Here is a 22,234-nt window from a genome sequence, read left to right on the forward strand (position 1 = left end):
CTCAGCAAAAAACTCCGCCTCCTCTCTCAGCCCTTTCTAAAGAAAAGATTGATACAATAAAACGAGTTTCTGCTTGGACAGACTCCCAGCTCCGGGTGGTTATTCTCCAGAGGCAGGAGATCCGAGCTGAGACACTTACCATCCCGCTCAGCCCGAGAGAGAGGCTCGGCTGGACCAGGTTCTCTGCCTCTCTCGCCTGGTTCTGTCAGCAGAGAGCCTGCCCGGCACGCACACACTCACAAAGACACAATAAAAAAATTAACTAAATTTTTATATAAAAAAATAGAACAAGTTGAGGATAAACACATGTAGCATCAATCTTTCTGGTTGATATTGGTTTCAATGCTCTGAATTTTATATAGAAAGTATCTAACTTACAAAATAAATTAAATGACTTAGCTACGATAAATGAGTTAAATGAAACAGCTACATTAAAATGTTCAAGACCTAGAGAAGAAGTATGGACCAATGGATATAATACCAGAGTTTATATCCCTGGAACCAACATAAAGCTCAATACCTCAGCATATATCCATAACCCTAGCTCTGCCAGGGCAAAATGGAAGGTGGAGACAGGCAATTCCCCTAAAACTCATGGACTAGCTAGCCTAGCACACATCCTAGTGATGAGACTCAGCTTCAAATAAACTGGAAGCTGAGGAAAACACTCAAGGCTGTTTTCTGATCTCCATAAGTATACCATAACTTACTTCTATCTGCACTCACAGACATCTACAAAGACGTTTCCTTTTTTCAACATGTGTGACTGAAACATAATTTTGCTCCTTGATTACCACTGTACCCATTATCAAATTATTATTATTAAAATAAAAGTAGTATTATTGACGTAAAACACTGGTAGTAATAATGTATGCCCATAAATCTGTCATTTACTTATTTATTTATTGAAAATCTGAGGAACAAACCCAGGATATTATACATACTTCAAGCCAGTGTGTGTATGCGTGTGCATGTGCGTGTGTGTGTGCATGTGTGCTATAGTATAGTATGTCTGTCTATTAATACTTAACTGAGTAAGAACTGAGTGTGGAAACGCATTCAGTTAATAATATTTTCTACCACCAGATTCACTAATGTCTGGACTTCCATGGGTAAGCATGTTAATTGAGGAAATGTCAGTGAAAGATGATATTTAATATATGTCTCTTAATTCTTCCAGCATACTCCCAAGGCCCGTTCCCCAAGCCAGTTACTCTGTGGTAACTGGATCATGAAGATATTAAGTCCACCCACAGACTCACCCAAGGATTAACTAAAAGCTGAATGGACAACCCAGAGACTACTTGGAGGAAGACGATTGCAGGGCACATACCCTGAAGGGTCTGTCTTACCCCTGCTCTTTTTTTCTCTCCCTGATTCCTGGTCACAAGGAGGTCACTCTGTTCTATGAAGTACTATAGACTACACTCCCAGAAACCACATCACCAAGTCAGCATAGGAACAACATTTGAAACTGTGAGACAAAATAAATCCTTCCTCATTTTGATGATTTATTCAGATATTTATTGCAAGGATAGAAAGATGACTAGTAGCCCCTCAGACTGATAAATGTGTATGCATCTATACGCACGCACGTGCGCACACACACACACACACACACAAAATAGAGATTCCAGTTCTACTACTTTATTCCTAAGCCCTGTTTCTTACACCTTGAATGATACCTTAATAATTACTGTTAATAGTTTGAAAGATCAAAGCTAAATAGCATATTAACATATTTTGTAAACTCTACAGAAAAAGAATTTGAGTTATAATGAACATGCACAGTAACTGTGACAAATCCTGAACAGAAGCATTAGAGTGAAGCATGCCTAAGTGCAAAATAGAAGATCACACAGTACAAACAACTGGGGGTAAACTTGAAGCAAGAAGTAAGTACTGGAAAGAAAAATTAGCTGAAGTAAGTACGCAAGCCAAAATGAGGAACCCAGCATTCCTAATAGAAGCAAGATCAGTATGAAATAAAAGGAAAGGTTCAGGTTTGGTTATGCCAGCAGCTTCCAGCAAAGCCAATGTACCAGTTGTAAGCAAAGCCTCAGTTTAGACTACTAACACTTAAACCGATTCTCATTAATTTTCAGCACTCAAACGATTAGGTGGATTTTCCTTGCCACCCTCAAATTAGGCTGCACATTAAGAAGCCTTCCTTGCTTCTTGCTGAACGACAGTACCTGTAATGAAGCAATCAAATACAAGAAAGATTCTGTGCAGAGTACCCAAATTACACCCCTTCCCTTCCTTCAGATTCCCTATAAAGGCCTACTTCAGTCAGGAGTGTAACTCACCTGGCTTCAAACCTACTTAGGCTAATGGCTGAGCCATTGTTTTATCTAAAGGCAAAACTCCTGCTTTGTCTCTGGCACCTTGTGGGATTCATTGAGTAGAGAAGAGGCTGCTGGTTAGCAGCACAGGAACAAACTCAGCTGTGTTCATTTTCTTCATTTTTCCTGGAGGTGGTGACCCCACTGGTGAGCACTTCCCTCCACTCCACTGTATCTGTCTCTGAGGTTCACACATTCAGCTTATGTGTACTACAGAGCCAAAAAAAAAAAATTTTTTTTTTCTTCTTCTTGCATTTAGCCTGGGGCAGGAGTGGAAGAAGAAAGAGCCTACAAAGCCTTCCTTGTTCTTTTGAATCTTTCTTACACAAATTCTAAAGGAGAGGAAGGCACTGCTAAGCATCTTATCCTGGTGTTAAGCACTACTTAAGTCCCCTGAGAGGAAAGGAACACACTCCCTTTAGTATTCACTGTGCTCCTGAAAGATTATCCAACAGAGCAGTCAGCAAGAAAAAGCAAAGAACAAGAAGCCAGCTCCCCATCTGCTAAGAATCCAGTTTCATTCCTTGCAGAGGAAAATAACAAGACATTCTTAGGACCCATGCTCCTAAGACCACATCGAAAGTTTAATTCAATAAGTTTAATTCAGTTAATATTTTGAAAGCCATGTGCTGTGCTGCAAATACTACACCAATACATTAGGGTAGGAGGAAACTCCTCACTCACCCTCAAGCAAAACACGTTATGAACAGAAGAAAACATCAACAGAAAACAGGACCATCAGTAAAAACAGGTCAACTCTGTCTGTAATCAGAGACACAGGAGGAAAACCTCAGCTCCGCAGGACTAGAGGACTAGGCTCTGCCGCCCATCCAGTCTTGTTCCTATCAGCTGGTGAGAGAGATGCGCAAGGGTGAAGGAGTGTGTGTTGATTGGAAAGAAGACTGGCTAAAGGGGTCCACTGACCTCCAAGCTCATCTTTAGGACTCTAAGATAAGCTTTAGGTTTAGAAGAAAAGAAAGGTATTATGCATACGTGAGCAGCCTTGGGTCACATCCAACCTACTCCACTTGGATCTACTCCACTCCTTCCCAAGTTTATATCCTAATCTAAGACAAAAATCAAGTCCAGTTTGTGCTCTCCATATTCTCTTTAAAAGAGGACTCCTCCTGGCCTACAGATAAGGATGGGACTTTGTGTGTTCTCCCTCCCCTTGCTGGAATTTTGTCTCTCTTGTGACAGAAAGGTGTCAGAATCATAAATTATTTCTATATCTTTATATTGAAATGACTTTATCTTGAGAATGAATATTTACAGCGCGTGCGCACACACACACAGTTCAACAATACTAAAGAAAAAGTAAATGTGGAGAAGACAGGAACTTCCATGCTCCACGGCTGGGGAAAGGAGAATCCAGGGATTCCTGGGCCATCATCTGCAGCTTGTATGCCACCAGCTTATGCTTCTTTGCCTGTCCCCATTTGTTGTAGTGACGAAAATTTAATGGAAGAAGCAAATAAAATTATATAAAATATTACTAATAGTTTAAATACAGTCATCATAATTATGTAAATTGCCCAAACGTAGTGTGTAAATCAATATCAAATTAACTCTAACTGAAAGGCTGAGCTGGAGCATCAGATATAAGGAGAGATGTAGTATGAGGTTCCAAAGGAGGCTGGCATTAGTGTTCAATAGCACTTAAGCTCAGAGTTGTTTTTAAAAGACCTGTCTAACAAACAAACAAAGCATATTTTTTTCATCCCTGATGAAACCTCATCTTACACTGAGGCATATAAGAAGATTAAATACATTGTTTCTTCTACTATCATCTTTTTTGGCTGAGATGGCTAACATTTTAAAACGAAACAGAAATGAATAAAGTCATTCTAATTTCAGGCAGCCAGCGTGACTGACAATCTGGGTTCAATTCCCCAAGATGCATGTGGCAGGATTCGTGCCAGTTATCCTGTGACCTACACATGTGTACCATGCACATATACGTGTACACACACATACATATACACACACACAGTGTAAAATGTTATCAGATAAAAGAAACTGTGTAAAACAATGCTGTTATAGATATTTTGATGGAATAAAAACCAAAGGATGTTTAGAAGCTTATGTATATATGACGGATTATACAATTTACACAGAGTAAGGTAAATTTAAAGAGGTAGAGCTTCTAGAACAGTTTAGGAGGTATGACTGAAAAACTCTGGTTTAGAGCAGATAAAGATAACAAAACACAATCAGCAACTATTACCAAATCCTGTGCAATGGACATACAACAAGATCATTTATTTCTTCGCTAAGTACTAAAGGATGACCTTGAACTCCTGCTCCTCCTATCCCTGGAGGATTATACAATGTGCGGTTTAACATCTAATCACATCCTCCTCAGGTGCAACAAAAGGCTCTTCTGCTTGCTGGAAAGTCAACATCTTTTATATGCCTAACAAATATAATTAGTCTCTGAGAGGTAGAGAGAAAACAGGCTTTGTGGACGTTAATCTTCACTGTCAATATGACAGGGTTTACAGCCACGTTTGAGCATATCTATGAGGTGCTTCCAGAGAGGGCCAACTGAAGAAGGAAAGCATACCCAAATGTGGGAGGGCTCCTTCCAATGGCTGAGCTCCCAGATGCCATGAAAAGAGGACAGTGAGCTGAGCAGCAGCATTCCTCTCTCTGCTTCCTGACTGTGTGCAGTGTGACCAGCTGCCTCACATTCCCACTGCCCTGCCCACCCCACCATGATGGAATGGATCCTCCAATTATAAGCTAAAATAGATTCTTCCTGACTTAAGTTGCTTCTATCATAAGGAGGAAATAACATACAGATTTGAAACCTGGAGCCATAATTATACTAACAGAAAGCCCTTGGACTGGGAGTGGTAGGGCTCATGGAACTCAGACTTCAAACAAAAGCACAAAAACATCCGCAAAACACAGGAGACACACAGACACACATACACACGAAAATTTTGCTTTTGTCTCTAATAGTCCAGACTTCCAGCACTCTCCGCTAGTTAAAGACCATCGTATGCTACACAAATCTTCTCCAGTCAAGGCACAAGCAACAAGCACCAGGGTCTGACTGGAACTGTGGCACACACTCACAACAAAGGTGCAGATGTCAAGCTGGGCCAAGACTTCCTGAAATTATCCCCATGTTTCACAGACAACTGTCACAGAACGACAAGCAAGAAACAGAAGGCTTAGATAATATCCAGTCTAACACTTAACCCCTAAACTATGCAAGTTTCAATCAAATCTCTAAACTTCCACAAAAAAAACAGTCCAAAAATAAAAAGATTTCTTTTCACTCTGAAAAGAGAGAGCAAACAAAAACCCTGAATAGAGAGAGATCGGCATTGTCTGATCAAGATCTTAAAGCACACACGGTAAAAATGTTTCAAGGAACAATTGCAAATACATATGAACCCAAGAAACGATCAGAAAGCTACGCCAAAGAAGCCTGTCTTAGGAAAGACGAATCAAAAAGATATTTTAGGGACTGGGAGATGGCTGAATACTACATGGTGTATAAGCAGCAGGCATGAGGAGCAGGATCTGGATTGCCCAGAAGCCATGTACATTCAAGGCAGACATGGTGGCCCCCTTACTCCATAAGGAAAGCAAAGATAGGGGATCTCAGAAGCAGGTAGGCTAACTAGGTTACCTGTGTCGATGGAAAGACACTGCCTCAAAGAACATGAAGGGAGACTCCTGTTGTCTGTCTCAGGCCTTTACAGGAATGAATACACAGACATGAAGACTCACCTACAGTGTTGAACAATTCAGTCTTCCTGGTTTCAAAATAATATTACAAAGCTACAATAGCCAAAGCAATGTGGTACCAGCACAGGACTAATGTAACTGTGACAGACATACTAACCTGGGAGTCAGGCATGCTTGTGTAGGGTGATATGGACTACATTAACAGACATGGTGAAATATACAGATCTACATACTGTGCAAATGAAGAAAGGGAGTGTACTGGCTGGTTTTATGTCAACATGACACAGTCATCAGAGAAAAAGGAGTCTCCACTGAGGAAATATCTCCATGAGATCCAGCTGTACGGGCATTTTTCTCAATTAGTGATCAATGGGGGGAGGACCTAGCCCATGGTGGGTGGTGCCATCCCTAGGCTGTTGGTCCTGGATTCTATAAGAAACCCAGCTTCTATGCTGAGCAAGCCATGGGAAGCAAGCCTGTCAGCAGCACCCTCCACGTCCTCTGCATCAGCTCCTCCCTCCAGGTTCCTACCCTGCTTGAGTTGCTTTCCAGTAATGGACTATGATCTTAAAGTGTAAGTGGAATAAACCCTTTCCTCCCCGGCTTGCTTTTTTACCATGGTATTTCTGTTGCAGCAACAGAAAGCCTAAGTAAGACAGGGAGTTAAGCAGCCAATGGAAAAAGATCATCACTCTCTGCTTCTTGATGGCGATGTAATATGACCAGTTGCTTCTAGTTCTTGCTGCCTTTACTTTCCCTCTAACTGCTTATTTCAATTGTAAACTGAAACTAAACCTTCCTCTCCATTGTCAGACTCCCTTTACAAGGATATCAAGGGCATTCAATGGCGAGAGAACACTGAACAATCACATGCAAAAGCATTAAGTTCCAGGCTGGGGATTTAGAGCATTGATGAAATCCTTATATAGCAAGCAGGAGGTTGTAGGCTTGAGCCCCTAGCATCCCCATCAAGATGCACATGCTCACACACATAAAGAGTTTGATTAGAGGCAAGCAAGCATGGGCGATACTTTAGTAATCAGACTCCCATGTAGTCTTGGCTTATGCACATAATACTCTCTTTAATGCACTTGGCAGCCTACTCCCTTTACCTGCATACACTATGCACACACATTCCTTTCCTAACAACACACTTTATAATCTTAGAACCCCCTTGGTTACATATCTGCTTCCGGTTACAAGTATCCCTACCTCTGAATATTGGTATTCCTACCTATGAACAAAGGTAATTTTTTTCCACCCCTGGTCATAATCAAATTCAGACAGTTTATATTCAAGTGTATTCTCAGTGTATCCTGTTATAAACAATGAAAAGGCTGATTGACCCTGAAATGGTTTTGCATGCATGTCCATGTAATAAGGCAATACTTTATCATCAAGTAATCTTTTACAGAGAACCCTCTATTTGCTATCTGATACAAAATTAGGTGTGCATATGTTAAAATCAGATACATTATGGGGTAATACATACAAAGTGGAGAAATAATTATACAGCCAACCTATCAATCAAGATATGCTCTTTAGTAACTAATCATTCCTACCCCTTAGTAATCAGTCCTTCCTCTTAGTTTTCATAAAATATTCTCATTCATGTTCCCCATTGTCAACTTTGACAGTTTCTTCTTCCGTAACCTATACCATTGCTTATTATGTATACAGTATTCTGACTGCATGTATGCCTGCACACCAGAAGAGGGCATCAAATCTCATTATAAATGGTTGTGAGCCACCAGGTTGTTGCTGAGAATTGAACACAGGACCTCTGAAAGAGCAGTCAGGTGCTCTTAACTGCTGAGCCATCTCTGCAGCCCTGCTTTGCTTCTTTAGCAAATCTGTACGAGCCCTTATTTTCAGTTCTTTGGATAAAAGACCAAGAATGTAGAAACATCTGGCCCAGATCCCACTGACTGGTAACAAATTACAGCTAACGAAATGAGCAAAGTGACATGGAAGAGAAGAGTAGATGATGGTGACAATATCATGTGACTACCTTCCCAAGTAGAGAAGTAAGATTCTTCTTCTCTAGTTGGGCCAAGGAGGCTTGCAAAGGGATGTAGGCTATTCAATCAGATGGCCAATATAACTGAAGAGTACTGAGTTTAACTACTTCCCACCATAAGTCTCACCAAAGACCACTATACTAAGCAGGGAAGAAACACTTTTCCTTTAAAGCTATTCCCACTCCCAGGAACCCTTTTCACTTTTCCAAAATATATCTATGCTTTCTCAAGTCATATCCTCATTTCCTTACTCTTCTTGGGTGTCAGACAATGAACTGTGGTGACCATCTGGCACCCTAGCTCTTCAAATTAGAATAATCAAGAGTTGAGAAAGGCTCTGCTGTTCTCAAAGAATCAACATCCAAATAACAGCAGGCTATCAGCTTAGGGGAAAATAATAAACAAAAAACCCGATGCTTTCAATTGCTTTCAATTAATATTGAAGGGAAATCTTACAAAGGCTTATGCATGTCTGTGTGGGGAGCTGGGGGGCACACCTATAAACCCAGTACTTAGGAGGGTGAGGCAGGAACACCAGAAACTCCAAACCAGCTTAGGCTGCATGAGATGCTGTCTCAAAAAGGGGGCAGGGGGCTTTAAGGAAGAATACAAAGTATGGTGTAAGTCTGTTTTATAAGAATCTCTGTAACTATGTTTACATTAAGATCTTTTTAAAATCTCATCAAAAGAGAAAAACTGGGAAGGAGGGGTGAAGTTGTAATATACAACAAAAAAAATCACTTAATCCAACAGAAATTCTGCAGAAGACCACTGGGATCTGGAGCCCAAGATATATACCAAAAATGAACCTGAGGTTTCCATTTCTCTTTTTTTCTTCTCTACTAATAAAAGCAAAGAGGGGAGCCTGGCAGTGGTGGCACATGCCTTTAATCCCAGCACTTGGGAGACAGAGGCAGGCGGATTTCTGAGTTCAAGGCCAGCCTGGTCTACAGAGTGAGTTCTAAGACAGCCAGGGCTATGCAGAGAAAACCCTATCTCAAAACAAAACAAAACAAAACAAACAAAAAACCAAGAACAAAAAGAAGAAAGCAAAGAGGGTCTTCTTACTGTATTTAAGCATCAAAGAGTTTAGATTTTTGACCCCCCCCACCCCCCACATCTTGGTATGTGAAGTGCTTTCTCCCTCTCTGCTCAAGGATGGGAAATGTGACCATTGAGATGAAGCCATTACAGTCTGCCTTCTTCGTCTGCCTGTGGAGAGTCTTCCTGGGAAAGTTCTCCCTTAAGCATCAGTTTTGTCCCCTTGATGTAACTCCCCATTTCACATTCCCAAGAGGAAACACTCAAAATATAAGGAAAGGGTTAAAAAGGCACAGTAAACATCTAAATATCCAAATTCCTAATAACAAACAATGGGGTAGAAGGCTTCTCAGAGGCAAAAAAAAAAAAAGAGTCCAGGCTGGAGGATAACCTTTCTCAACACCAAACACAAAGAGGTGGTGTTTTACAGCTTTAACTGGCTTTAAAATGGAACAAGGTCTTTCAAATTAAAACAAGCAAACAAACATGTAATTTCATTGTGGGTAAACACATACCTTTGCTGCCAGTGAAATAAACATTATCAGAAACAACAAAACCAGAAACAAATCCAACAGAAGGAAGCATTTTTTTTAAAAAACTGCTGAAGCAGATATACTGACAAGCAAGAAGTCCTGGGGATGGGGCTTGGTTTGTAAAGCCCTCGCCTAGCATGTATGAACCCCTCTCGATTCAATCTCTAGCATTACATAAACCGCATTTGCTGGTGTACAATTACAATGCCAGCAATTAGGAAGTGGAAGAGGATCAGAAGTTCAATATGATCTTCTGCTACAGAGTAAGTGTGAGGCCATCCTGTGCTATGAGACCCTGTCTACAAACACACACACACACACACACACACACACACACACACACACACAGTCTTGATCTTTCTATCTTACCACATCCCCATCCCACCCTCAGAGCTTAATTTTACAATTGGTATACCCATGTTTTGAACAAGCAAATGAATAAAAATTTCAAGCAGGAAGCATGTTCAGATTTATATGAAAACCTCCTTTGTAATACTGCCTGTTCCTAAAAGAATAAGTAATGCAGAAAACCCAGAATCAAAACCATGGCAGCAGCCCCAGACAAGTGAGAACATACAGAGACTGGGGGGAGTGAGTATGTACAAAGTACATGGTAGAGGTGAATGAAATTGTCATTAGGAATTCCATTATTGTATACAGGGAATATATGCTAATGCAAGGACACACTTTCATCCTAACCACTGATAATGGTATGTTACAGGAAGGAAAGACAGCAGTTCTAATATCAAGTCTTCAGATACAACCAAAATGTATTTGTTCGCTAAAACATTATCCCTGAGGAAAGCGTAAAGCAATGGTATCATGTATTACCAGAACACATATGTGCTGGATATTATTTCAACACCCAAAGAACCTTGTAAAGCTGATTACAGAGACTAAAGTCAGCAAATAAGAACAAAACTCTAACTTCTGATTAAGCAAGCTATAGGTAAGGAGAGTGACCAGTTGTTTCAGAACCAAATGTAACCAGTGTGGGAACAAATACCCCAGCTCTCTATTCATCCCCTAGCAGCGCCAGCGGCCACTGCTATGGCAGCTTCATTATCGGTCCTCTTTAAAGAATGTTTCCTCTCAAGCACAGGGAAGGTACCGTCTTCTTGGTTAAGAATAAAGTCAGATTCAAAGCTCTAAAACTCAGGTTTCACTGAGGAATCCTAAAGCCAGGGAAAACACATTCACATTTAACACTCCTGGGCTCCTCTGCTGTCAGAGTCACTGGAAGATCTGTCAACCCGAGACCTCAGGGAGAAGCAGGCTTCCCTTGGGAAAAGAAAACATACTGACTTACCTTGTCTGTGTACTTGAATTTAACGTAGAACCAGCTTGACTTGATCATCGTCTCACCTCCTGCCCTCAGAGCAGAAGGAGTCAGGGGAGGAAAAAGGGAAGAAAAGAAGCCCACTGCGCAGCGTCCACAAAGGATTCTCTCAGACTCCAAGAGTCCAAGGGATGGAGGTATACTGGAAGGAGGAGGAGCCAGAGGAGGTAAATAGGAAAATACACTATTTCCAGACTGGTCCTTTACCTCTTTACATCCCCACACACCTTCCCCAGTGCCCACAACACTGTGATCTTGCTCCGGAAACTGCACTCCAGACCGCTGTGCCAAGCTGCCCGCCTCTCCCTCTGAGTTTCTCTCTTGGCTGGCTGACAGCAGAATTCCTCAAATGGACTTCAGCTGTCTTCATCGCAAATGGCACATGTCAGTAAGCAAGGGGCAGGCCCTGGATCTGGCACCCACCCAGAAGGCAAGCCTCAGCTTCCCCTCCTGCCTCTCCAGGGATGAATAATGATTTCCAGCCCTCCCTTCAGGACACAGATTAACACCTGGCCAAACATTATTCTGACAGAGCCCCAGTGTGGGAAAAGGCTCAGTCTCTACTTTAACTCCATCATGGCCATATTAAGACCTTTCCCCTTGCCTACAGAAGACTCCCCCACATTAACACAGTCTAGTCTCAGTAGCTTTTAGAAAGTGACTCAGATTCCATTTTAAGGTCTTCAGAAAAGTCTCTCTTTCTTCCTACTTCTAGCCACTGATATAGCTGTTGATATTCCTCTAGAAAAATTATGAGCTTAGAAAAAAATGGTTGATGGTTTGCAGGTAACATTTTTTAGAGTTGAGAAAAAGTTTTCTGGGATTTGTTATATTCCTATAATTTTAAATTTGCCAAGTCTTTAAGGGAAATTATGTAATAGTATCAGTATTTGTAAGAATAAGCACACGGGGTGTGTGCAATCATATGTGAGCATGGTGTGGCATCTGTGAGCATGAGGAACCTGACCTCAGTACACTACAAGAAATGAGCTACAATCACTCAGACTCACGGGAAATGGTATCTCTTGAAACAATTCTTTTTTAAATAGTCAGATGTGCATGCCTGCATCTCTAGCACTCAGCACTCAAGAAGCTGAGGCAGGAAGACTCCTAAGTTTGAGGCCAATCTGATCAACAAGCAGAGGCCAGTTTGAACAATATACCGAGATGCTGTCACAAAGTAGTAATTTTTCAACTATGGTGGTACATCTGTTCTCCCTACATCTCCACAAACAAACAAAAAACATGTATTCATTAAAAGCAAAATAATTAAGATCTGTTCTAATTTCATTTCTGTTGCCGAGATAAAACACCTTGACCAAGTTGTGTCAGGGGATGAGGAGGTTTAGTCAGCTTGCAGATCCAGGTTACAGTCCATCACGCTGGGAAGCTGAGGAAGAAAGTCAAGAGGCTAGGGACAACATAGTCACTATCAATGGCAGAGAGAAAGTAATATACTCAGGGTACTCACTCCATCTGGCTTTCTCCTGTCCTATATAGTAAGGAAACACTGCCAGGAAATGGCTCCGCCCACAATGGGCTGAGCCCTCCTATATTAACTAACAATCAAGACAGTCCTCCATAGGTATGTTCACAGGTCAACCCAATCTACGTAATTCCTCAATTGGAACTTTCTCCACAGGTCATTCTAGATTTTTGCAATCTGACTTCTTAAGGGTGTAAAAATGGATCTTATCACCAAAGAGACAGAGAAACTGGTGAGTTTGAGTGATGACCTCAGCTTTTTGCAGGTGTATGTGTGCGTGAGCGTGTGTGTGTGTGTGTGTGTGTGTGTGTGTGTGTGTGTGTGTGTGTGTGTGTATTTTGGGGTGGTGATGGGTCAGAGGTTAAAGCCAAGTGTCTCCACAGGATTTTCTAGTTTTCTGCTGTTGCTGTGATCAAACACTTGGACTAAAGTAATTTGAAGACGAAGAGTTTATTTAGGTTACACTTTCAGGTTACCATCTCTGCCTGAGGGAAGTCGGGGGTGGGGGGAAATTAAACAGAAATTTTAAAGCAAACCATGGAAGAACATTGTTTACTGCCTTATGTTCTCCAGCTTGCTCACAAGCTCACACTAACCTAGCTTTCTTACACAGCCCAAGACTATCTGCTCTTGAATAGCACCACCCACACTGATCCAAGTACTCCTACATCAACCAACAATCAAGACAATCACTCACAGACATATCCACAGGCAAATCTGACCCTGGCAATTCCGCAATTGCAAGCTTCCTCTACCCATGTGACTCTACGCTGGGTCAAGCTGACAATAAAAACTAACCAGGAAACTCTTTCTTGCTGAACCCACTGAACTGCAATTGGCTAGACTGGATGGAGAGCAAGCTCCAGTGATTCTCTGTTCCCTGTCTCCTTCTGCCAAGAGCTGGACTACTACATACAAGAGTGGAGTGGATACATGCCACTATCCTCAGCTTCAGGAGTTGGGTACTAGGGATCCAAGCGCAGGTCCTCACACTACTGTGGCAAACATGTTACCTACTGAACCATTTTTTCACCAGTCTCCACAACACACTTTCCAAAGTGGCTTAAAACAGACCAATCCTGCCCTAAAAATAAGCCCATGCCCTCCATCCATGAGCTGTGGTAATTATAAACCTACCCATGATGTTGAAATAGCAACTGCAGAGCACCTACACACACTACTTCCTGTAGACAACGACAGCAATCTTCTTAGAACTTAGTCCACAAAACTATGAAAATAACAGATCTTACTGGATTCGAATTTGAGTTAACTGTGTGTGGATTTAGAGAACACAGGAGGTACAAAAAAGGGTGTGTTAATTACTTTGGGGGTACTGTGATTAAAATCCCATGACTGAAAGCAACTTCAGGAAGAAAGAATTTATTTCATCTTGCAGTTCCAGAGGGATGGGGTCCAAAATGGCTGGGAAGGCCTGACTACAGCTGGCTGGTCATTTTAATCCATATAAAGGAAGCAGAGAAAACAGAGAGGAAGTGGGATGAAGGTATAAGTTCCTGAAAGCCAATCCCCAGTGATGAACTTCTGCCACAAAGGCCTCAAATTCTAAAGGTTCCCTAATCGTCATCATCATCATTGTCATCATCACCATCTCCTCCCCCAAAACAGTACACCAACTTGCGACGAAATGTTTACATTCATGAGCCTAAGGGGACCACTGGTCACTTATAATTTATTTTATGTGCATTGGTGTTTTGCTTGAACATATTTCTGTGTAAAGTGTTGGAACTCCCGGAACTGGAGTAGTCACAGACAGTTGTGAACATCTTTGTGGGTACTAGGAATTGAACCTGGGTCCTCTGGAAGAATAGTCAGTGCTCTTAACCTCTGAGCCATCTCTCCATCCACAGATAAATCATTTAACTGACCACAGAGGGTCTGTGGTATTTATAATGGAATCCAGGCCTCCTGCTTCCATGACAACTGTAGGTATATGCTTACCCTTAATGATCTGAGGAAGGAAAGCATCCAGCATCCAGAACAACCTCATGGTCTTCCATCATAATCTCTCATCAGTCTTGCCTTTGGCCCTCAATATGTCCTGGAAGTCCCTTCTCCACTATCTCGCAGTGCCCATGTGAAGTGGATACAAGACACCAAGCTTGCAATCTTCTTAGTACTGTTATGGCTACATGACTGTTGACCAATGACTTCTGGGCACCACCCTCTTAATTTGGGGCCTCTTGGCAACAAGTCACCAGTCAAACTCAATCACAGTTAAAGCCCATAATTTGGCAATATGCATGGCACAATTAATGTTTCTTTAGTATTTTCAGGGTAGTTGGAGAGATGACAGGGAGGAAAATTCAGTCTGTTACCAATACTTTGGATAATGCCACATAAATGAAGTCCTTAGACTCCAACCTCTAACACAGCTATCTAAAAATGAACTCTATCACTGAAGCCCTGAAGACTGTGTGTAAAGAGCTGGATTTAACAGCAAGGGAATGAAGAAAGCAACGAGCAAATGCATTGAGGGACCAACACTGACAATCCCATGCAGTGCAGAAACCCTATCAATCCGTAATGCTATCAATGCATGCAGGTTTTGATACTCCCAATGGAAACATGGGAGATGGTCCTGGAGGGTAGAGTATCAAGACACTAAGCATGCATCTGAGGCAGGAGGTGGAGGCTAGCACAGACAATGTATACTGGAAAGGAAAGCAAGGCTAAAGGACTTCATGGAGAAGGAGAAGAGCAATAGGGTCAGTGTTTTCCTGGAAAGGTAGGCTAGGGAAAGGAACTGATTACCTGCCCATAAAGACACAATGACAAAAGCCAGGGGTGGTGGTGCACACCTTTCATCCCAGCACCTGGGAAACAGATCTCTGAGTTCTTGGCCAGCCTTGTCTACAGAGTGAGTTCCTGGACAGCCAGGTCCACACCAAGAAACTCTGTCTTGAAAATCAAACAAACATCAAAACAAAGCAAAACAAAACAAAAATACACAGTGTCTGCATGACAGACTACTGATGGGCATCTTGTTTGAATGTCTGTCCATTTCCTTGTGATTCCTCTTGATTCTTGTAAAAGACACAAGTGCTCAAAAAGAAGGAAACAACAATGAAAGATTCTAAAAATGTGGATGCTGTGGAGGCTTGACTCATGCATAGGCCTCATGAACGCTGTATCTGAGGAAGGATACTGAGACTTTATGAAACACATCACCATCTAACTTTGACTAGCAGGATCCTTTTAAAAGCAGGAACAATGCCCTCATGTGGTGAGATACTAATTTTAGCAGTCATCCATTGATCAAGGAGAAAAAAAATTTAAGAATGGGATAATACTTTACTGATGTATGCATATTTTATTAGCATTACATACATATCTAAAAATAAACTGTAAATCAAAGAGAACTACATGCCATTTAGCATTCTGATAAAGGCAGCCTCTCCCAGGTGGGACGTGTCCTAGACCAGACATCACAGAGAAGAAGTCCAGAGGGGTACAGAGGCTTTACTGAGGTCTCACTGCTGGTCCATGGCTCAGGTGGGTCTCTGAGATCCTCTGGCTCTCTCCTGTCCTCTATGGGGAGTGCTTCTCTCAGATCACTGGTGAGATTGGGTATGGCTGTCACTGTGCCATACACCTTAGGCTCAGTGACTTGTCTGTGGAAGTGTGGGAATCAGTAAGACTCATGAAACTGCCTCAGAGTCAGGGAACGAATGGCAGAAACAGACAGCCCACTTAGTTTGCATTCTGTACTAGTTTGATTTCTGTTCTTGTGTTACAAATAACCTGACTAAAAGCAGCTTAGAGAAGAAAGCTATTTTACATGGCTTACAATTCCAGGTTACTCTCCATTACTGAGGAAAGTTGAGGCAAAACTCAAGCAGCTGCTTCCATCACAGCCACAGTCAAGAGCCAACAGAGCAATGAATGGATGCTTTCCTGCTTACTCTCACCCACTGTTTTTGTCTTACATTATCAGAGCACCCTGCATGAGGAAGGGTGCTAGCCGTAATGGGCTTGGCTTTTCCAACATCAATAAGCTGTAAGGACAACCCCCAACAGACAAGGCCACAAACCAACCTGATTTAGAGGATTCCTTGACTGAGGTTGTTTCTCTAGTAATTCTAGGTTATAGCAAGTTGGTACCTAAAACTACACACTCCAAATATGTAATATTTGTCTGAGTATAATAAGCAGGTAAATTATCGCTAGTCCTTCGGGGGGGGGCACAAAAAGGGGGAGTGAGGAGGAGCAGGTGTTTGACTAGAGAGAATATGTTCACCAGGCAGTGACTGCCCAGAAGGACATTGGGCTCCGTGGCAGCCATGCCAAGTATCCATCCATCTCTCCCACCTCAACTCCTTATCAGCGAATGTGGGAAAGTCGACCCTACCCGAACATGTGAGGACTGAATGGTGCACAGCTGTAGAACAGCTCCAGGCTCACACTCCAGCTAGATCAAAGGTAAGGACAAATTACCTTTAAATGACATCACATACTCCTAGGCTCTGCTTCATACCTGGAGCCAGCTGGAAACACTATTGAAACATCACTTCCAATAGCAAGCCCCACCTGCTCCGACAGAGCCTTAATCGCTCTCTGAACAGTTCAAAGCCATCAGGAAGGAAGATGGAACAGAGGACACTATCACTCTACCTACTTCTATTACCTGTTTTGGAAGGCAAAATTGGCGCAGGATGTTTTAAGACTTAAGAGCTACGAGCCCACCATTTCTCCCAACAGTGGTGTGCTCTCTGATTAAAGTCTGACTTGCTATTTTAGCCTCAATGTTTTGGGAGAATTAGAAGTTCACAGAAACATACACAAAGATGACAAACTAGCAATTGAGCCTTTTTAATAACTCTGAAACCATAACCAAGACAGACTTCCTCGGCAACTCATTTCCATTTCCTGGCATAAACTCTCCTTCCAACTCCCACTTGCCTTTTTTGTTTTGCTTTAAACAGACAGTTTACTATTGAAATGGGACAAGCTATATGGAGGAATTGTTTCAGCTGCAGTGAGGGAATGCTCTTTCCACTGCAGCTGCACTTGGAGCCACCCTTCCTCTGGCAGAGTCTGAGAAGGGATGATGGGTGCTCAGGACCTCCTCCATTTCTCAGAAGAAAGACTGGCTGCAGCACCTATAAAACTGTCAGAAGGGCTCCTCTGTCTACAAAGAGCCACAGGCATCTTCCAGATTTGTGTATGGCACTGACTCGACTGGGGATAAGTGGTCATCTCTTTTCAACATCCTGATTCCTAGCCAGCCAACCCCATACCTTTATGTACATGTGTGTTCTGCCTCTGTCTCAGTTTCTCTCTCACACACAAACACACGCACAATCTCAGACCTCCAAAATTTACAAAGAGCTTCTCCTGAACCTTCAAGGACGAGTTTATAGATGAATTGGCTCACAAGTTGAAAATAAGAGAACAGTTTAAAATGACTTCAAGTTCCATGCAAACTACAAGAGACAGCTGAACTGTAAACGGAAAGGATTTCATCCTACACTCTGCTACGGAGTAGAGAAAGCTGCAGCTCTTTGTTGCTCATTACCCTGCATGATGAATGTGTTCAGCTTTTGGGAGGAGGGAAAGCACTCTTCAGCTGAGAGATTCAGAAGGCAGACATTATGCCTGTGCTATCTGCATCTGATCTCCTCTCTGGCCCTAAGAGACACTAGGACCTGGCAGGAAGGAAACTAGGGCTCACTGCCAAAAATCAACTCAAAAGGAACCAGCTCTAAGCTAAGTATCCTCCAGAGTGCTAGAGACAAGCAAGCACAGGCCTTTCTGGGATGCTCCAGAAAGGGAAAGCTGCCTACACAGATACAAAACCACCCTGAGTGAAGGTGTGAGGGCAGAAAGCTCTGTTAAGGATCAATGCAGGGCTCTCAGCCTCTCCACAGGACATGCTCCTAGACAAGAGATTTCTCTGTGGTATTAACGCCAGGGCCAATGGGCACATGGTATCACAGTGAAATACATTTAACATCCTAACATATTTATTTGCAGAAAAATAATGTAGTTGTTGAGCATTAACTCTCACGTGTGCACTCTGACATGGAGGGTTCAATTAGGGTGTTCAAGATGCTGTTCTGTTTTTCCTTTAATTTTTATGATTCTATTCTTACATTTCATTTATGTGTGTTAATGTGTGTGTAGATGTGTGTTCACGCACATGTGTACATCTGTGCGGATGAGGGGTTAGAGGTTCTAAGGATGCCACCTGCTTTGCCTTTGAAAACTCAGGGTCTCTTGCTTTTACATGGAAGTCTCTTAAGTAGGCTAGACAGTCTGCTAAGTGGCCCACAGGGATCTATGCATCTGTCTCCACCACTAGGATTACAAATTCCGGCCACCAATTCTGGATTCTGTCCATGGTTCTAGGGATAAGACCCACGTCTTCATACTCCCACCACGACCTTTACACTGACTAAGCTGTCTCTCTAGCTCCATTTTATTATGTTTTGTCACAGTTTCCAAAAACACGAGAGAGAAAGCTTCCTATCTTCCAGAGTGGACTAAAGGAAAAATTATCCACTTTAAAGGAAGAGCTCCATCAGCCTCAGGACATGGGCCCTGTCGACAAACCATATGATAAGAAACATTCTCTTTACTCAAACTGTTATAGAGAAATGTCCAGTTGTATAAACTAGTTGAATAAATTGACTTTGACATGAAGAGCCAGGGAAATTTGAGCTAAGAAACCACATGCAAAACTGTCCATATTTTCACTGCTATAAACGGAAAAGGAAGCAGATGCTCCTACTGTAGATGGAATGGCTGTGTATTCAAAGGAAAGTATTCAAATACACTGAGATGTTTCTAAAAGATTTCTAAGAATAAACACACTCTGGCCTATTTTAAATGGTAAGGTTATCGAAGTCCTCCAAGTTCAATTGTTCTTTATCTGTAACGTGTACTACAGATCTCAACTTCAGAGACAAGAGCCAGTCCTTCTAATTTCAGAACTTATCAGAGACGGGGTTAGATACTTCATAGAGGCCATGGTGTAAGTTCTGATTAAATGCTCCATTGAAATCACTAGGTCAGGAGGCTGAAGAGGGGGCTCAGGGGTTAAGAGTATGTTCTACTCTTGACACAGGGACCCAAGTTCAGTTTCCAGAACCAGTGTCAGTAGGCTCAAAGCCACCTGTATAACTCAAGCTCTAAAGGACCAACAGCCTGTGTAGGTATCCATACATGTGGAACATACACAGACACATAAAAAAATAAATAAATCTTAAAAAGAAAAACATGACAAAACCTGGATCTAATCTTTCCTTATTCTATTAATGCACTCTTTAAAAAAATTAGGGACCCATACCTTATGTATATGTGTTTGTATATACATGTATATATACATACATATATAATACTATATACATACCATACTCCTATACATCCTATACATATATACACAACAAATATTCTGTATATACTGCATACAACATACATATATATACTAAATACAAGCATGGACCACATGCATACACACAATTTCACCTAAAACAAGTTGGAAGACTGAACATGAATATTACTTATACACAAAAGAACATGAACTCTACAGTATCGAAGGACAAATCCCCGAATATAAATTAACACTCTGCCCTTGGCACTGGTGAGAGAGCAGAAAGAAGGACTAAGCAGATGAGAAAAACCCCTTCTGGGAAAGTAGCTCTTGAGAAAATACAGAGGCTAATTCAGTATACATTTCACTAAATTAACATTCATGTTCACATCTCTGCCATTCCATGCTGTATAGTGCAGTTAATATGCTGACTCCTAGAAAAATGCATGTCTACATACACATATTTATATACTTCTACATAATTAATACATAAATACAGAATGGCATAGAAAAATGGCAGCCAAGCAATTTTAAGTGGTTTGATAGTATGAATCTGGATGATTCTAATTAAAGCTTCTCTTTTAAAATGGGGTTTTGTTCTTTAATATTCATTGACTACTAGCTTGCTACCCACACACAGCTCAGTATTTGCCCTACAGTGGTTTGGTGCATCAATTATGGTAATAGTTTGTGAATAACATTCACATTATGGAAAAATGAGCCTGGTTACTTAGTTCTCCCTCTGGAAATTTGTCACAAACATATACATCATCTGTCTCTGCTTAAGAGTACAGCAATTAGTAATTACAGCTGTAAATACTTTCTTTAACGCTAAGAAGTCCCACAAAGTCATATTTTCAAATATGCTCAGGATGTCTAAAATCACTTTGTTTGAACCTAAGTTAACAAGAGAGAATGCAATTTGACAACATGGAGAATACCTACTAATAGCATACTGGGTATGGAGGGATAAGACAAAGCACCACAGACATGACACATCCTATTAGACAATTCCTCCTTCACCAACATCAGGCTAGAAACACACATGCCTCAAGGCTAAGGGAGGCAGAAACACAAGAGCAATATCAGGAAACAGAGGCAGACCTGATTAGCATCGTCTTCTTACACACTCTAGCAGATCAGTTAAACCATGTTTACCAACTGTTCACTGCATGTTCTGGATTAAGAAACAAGAGGATTCTTGAGAAGGTTGTTACATAGTTACCAGAGTCACAATCTATATGATTTAGTATGAGATGGATTTATTAGAGAATGGTTATATATGACAGAGAAGGAGTAAGAGGTTTGTCTAGCTTGTGAGTTGAAGTGCAAGGACATCGACAGTCACAAGCTATGAGGGAACAAGTCTTGTTCCTGGGTGACTCCAGGGTCAAGTTCTGAACATAAGAGTAAACAGGTAAGCAGCTCAAGGCCAGAGGGGCAGAAAACCACACCAGCAGCTTGGATGGGTTTCACCTGCGTGGATATTTATGTTGATATACTGACTCTTTTCTGAACCGATGAAAACAAAATTCCCTGGAGAATTTGAGAGAACTGAAAAGCTTGCAACATGTCTGGCACTGATAGGCTCTTGATAGCTCTTGAAATGTTAGCTATTCAGTGTAACCAAGAACTACTTCCAATCAACAGGGCCTGTACAAACAGAAATTTACAAAGCAGATAGGATGAAAAAGCAGGAACAATAGGAAGTAGAGGCTGTGGGATCCAGCTTGCCACAATGGGTTCTTTTTGCTCTAAAAGACTGGTCACCCAGTGGGGAAATGTCAGAGGCAATGGGGTAGATTTGGGATAATTGGATGGTCATAGAAAAACTGCAAGGTAGAATGTATTTACAGTTTAGCACAAGGAAAGCAGAAATGTCCTCTTCGCTGTGTTTAGCTGTTGGCCAGGTGCTTACATTATTTTATTCCAGTCGTTTCTCAGAAGGATTATTTAGACATCATTAATCCTCTTTGCTAAAAAGGATTATTTATTTGTTGGCTCTCTCTGTGTCTCTCTCTGTCTGTTTCTGTCTCTCCCTCTCCCCTCCTCCTTCCCTCTGTGTGTTTGCTTGTGTGTGTGTGTGTGTTCCATAGAACTGAAGTTACATATAGCTGTGAGCCACCACATTTGGGTGCTAGAAGACAAACTCTGATCTTCTGTAAAAGAACAAAGTGATCTTAACCAGTAAGATGTTTGTATTAGTTGACTTCCTCTTGCTGTACCATGGACAAAATCAATGTAAAGAAGAGAGAGTTTATTTTTGGCCTACACTTCCAGAGAAACAGAGTGCATGTAGGTGAGTAAAGCATGGCTTGGCAGCAGAAGGAGAAAACTGGCTGATCACATTTTTATCCATAGAGAGAGAGAGAGAAAGGGAGAGAGAGAGAGAGAGAAAGAGAGAGAGAGAGAGAGAGAGAAAGGGAGAGAG

The 22,234-nt window shown here is 41.6% G+C and overlaps 1 protein-coding gene and 1 long non-coding RNA gene across 8 annotated transcripts in view; one reads left to right on the forward strand and one right to left on the reverse strand.

Annotated features, from left to right (window-relative positions):
* Positions 1 to 22,234, reverse strand: part of Auts2 (activator of transcription and developmental regulator AUTS2) — a 1,106,086-nt gene that overhangs the window by 736,996 nt on the left and 346,856 nt on the right. The window lies entirely within an intron of this gene.
* LOC116070614 overlaps positions 1 to 22,234 on the forward strand; it is a 57,325-nt gene that overhangs the window by 34,378 nt on the left and 713 nt on the right. Inside the window, exons 3-4 of one of the 2 annotated variants that reach the window (XR_004110475.1) lie at positions 1,181 to 1,341; positions 10,983 to 11,151. This is a non-coding gene — a long non-coding RNA (uncharacterized LOC116070614). The remainder of the gene's footprint in view (positions 1 to 1,180; positions 1,342 to 10,982; positions 11,152 to 22,234) is intronic. The other variant, XR_004110476.1, reaches the window with a different exon arrangement.

Source organism: Mastomys coucha, unplaced genomic scaffold (genome assembly GCF_008632895.1).
Source record: "Mastomys coucha isolate ucsf_1 unplaced genomic scaffold, UCSF_Mcou_1 pScaffold22, whole genome shotgun sequence".
NCBI classification, from domain to species: domain Eukaryota; kingdom Metazoa; phylum Chordata; class Mammalia; order Rodentia; family Muridae; genus Mastomys; species Mastomys coucha.